Raw genomic sequence first — 2,725 nt, forward strand, 5'->3', positions numbered from 1 at the left:
AAACTTTTGGGTGTTAAGACCCAAAGTTTAATTATTTTAAAAGTTTGTTTAAAATAATTAAAAAGTTGTATAATTCAAAACAGATATGGAAAAAGGGGTGGCATTGGCTCAACAAGACTACATCTCAAGGTTGAAGATCAAAGTGCTCTTCATCAAGCCTTAATTAGTCTAGGTTACATTTTTCATGTATATTTTTGCAAGTGTGTAATTTTTCAAGAAATACCCAAAAATTACCATAACCACTTTTATTTTATTTATTTATTATAAATATTTGAATGTGATTAAAATGTTTAATATTTTCTCATGCATTATAACATGCAATTCATATACCCACACAGTATGCAACTAACATGCATTACATTCGTGTAGAAACATGCTATTAGGAACGTCCTATATATTTTTGTTATATGTTTATATGTTATAATTCATATAATAATAAATTTAGTCTTAATTAATTAAGATGGTAAATCAAAATTAAAGTTGTTTAATTTATTGTTTTAATGAAAATATCTTATTAAAATAAAAAAGATATTCTCTTAGTTAAAGCAAAATTAGAATTAGAATTCAGGGCAATAATTTTGTTTTTGGTTTTTCTTAATTATATTAGTAATTAATAGAATATCATTAGGTAAAAATAATTAAATTTATTTTTACAACTAAATTAAAAAACTATTGATTTTGTGAAAAACACACTTTTCCAAAAAAAAGTGAGTGGGAGAGGGAGTTATGACAATTAGTCTCATGGTGTCCATTATTGGTTGAACATCGAGAGGCATAGGAAAGGTCTCGTGTCGCCTCTGTTTACGGCCTCCCTAAAGAAAGACTTCCGAATATGTTTATTTTATCTCAAGGTTGACTTCTCTTATGAGAATATAATTAGAGATGTATTTCATGTTTGACTGACCCTAAGACACACTCTTAAGTTTAGTCAATGATTGAAAATAATGGGTTACAATCCAAAGGTGTATCTAGGCTTTCGAGCACGACTAGTGCATCTTGACCAAACTAGCGGTAGTTCATTAGCAAAATAGAAAAATGCATCTTTAAGTTTTCACTTATGAAATTGAGATTTGTCTCAAAATTAATTTTGGGTTAGTCTGACCTACCCTAAGGCGGCCTGTTAACTTTTCAAATTAATTTATTGTGGATTAGTATGTTGAACATTTTAATGTTCAAAGCTAAAAGAGATAATAAATAGTATGTCAATATTGATTGACATCTATTTAAGATATGTTTAATTTTGATCAAATGCAAAGAAAATTTCTAGAAATTTTTAATGCAACATTCAAAGTAAAGTCACTTAGAGACTTCTTTGATCTGATCAAAAGGAATTCTAAACTCAAATTTGGAATTCAAGTAATTTGCATGTGAACTTTGAATTCAAACCCAACTCACATACAACTAGAATGCTAAGCAAAATGAGTATTTTTGAAATGGAATATAATCATATTGGATATGATTAAATAGATAATGAGTAGTCATTATCGTCTTTATTATTTCTATAACTTTAACACTTATTATACTCTGTACATGTTTGATTGTACAATATCAAAGACTTGAAAGTTGGGATTCACAAGTGGTTATGTAAATGAAAATTGAAAATTTTCCATAAAGTCATTTTGTGGAACAGTTTAATAATCATAAAAGATTACAAAAGAGTTTGTATCTCTTTAAATGCTACTTTAATGAAGCATGATTATTATAATCACTATATTTTCTAGTTAAGTTGTACTAGAAATAATGACTACAAGTCAAGTAAGCGAGTTACTGATAATTAACAATGATAAAACCAAAGAATATCACAAATTTTGTATAACATAGTTGTAGTGGGAGCGTTAGATAGTAACTACTCCATTACAAATTTAAAGATAGTTAAATTGAGTGTAACACAATCTAACTATACTCCATTCACATACTAGTATATGAAATGGAAAGGTTTTTACAAAAAATAATGGTTGAAACACCATGAATGAAGAAATGAAATTTGGAATTCTATGACATCTGGATTCTTGAACATCCAACTAAAGTTCATTGAACTTCAGTTTGAAACAAGATATTCAAGATGAAGAGGAGAATAGAGAAAAGTACAGACTTTTCTTTATTTAGGTTAATAGCCTACGACTATGAACCAAAAGAAAAATTTATTACTTGAATAAACATCTTCTACTGTAACCAAACTTGAATCTATTTACATACTCTTATCCATTGCTTTATGCATGGATTATGAGATTAATTTAAATGAATGTCTAAATAGTCTTTACGGGAATGGCTGGCATGAAAAAATCATTTGAAGATCTCGACCAGAAAGATTCTATTGTGATTCTTATTCTTAATATTGACAACGTTCTAATAATTGGGAATGATGTAGAGAAATCGTCAATAGAAAATAAATGGTTTGTTGAACATTTGTAAATACTAGATTTAGAAAAGCTAAGAAAGTTCTGTACATTCAATTCTATAGAGATTGAAAGAACAATCCTTAGGCTCTGTCTCAAGCAACTTAGATAGATAAGAAGCTTAGTATCTTTAGCTTACAAATTCTATGAAAGGTTTTTTGCCTTCCCGGTAAGGAGGATGTATTATCTAAATAATAAATCTCCATTTATTATTTTACTGGAAAAGAGAACATGAGACAACATTCCTACAACTCAGTGATAGACTATTTATTGTATTGAATGTTATATTTTCAAATTGACATTTGCTAAACGGTGGGAATAGTCAGCAA

Source organism: Humulus lupulus, chromosome 5 (assembly GCF_963169125.1).
Source record: "Humulus lupulus chromosome 5, drHumLupu1.1, whole genome shotgun sequence".
Taxonomy (NCBI): Eukaryota; Viridiplantae; Streptophyta; class Magnoliopsida; order Rosales; family Cannabaceae; genus Humulus; species Humulus lupulus.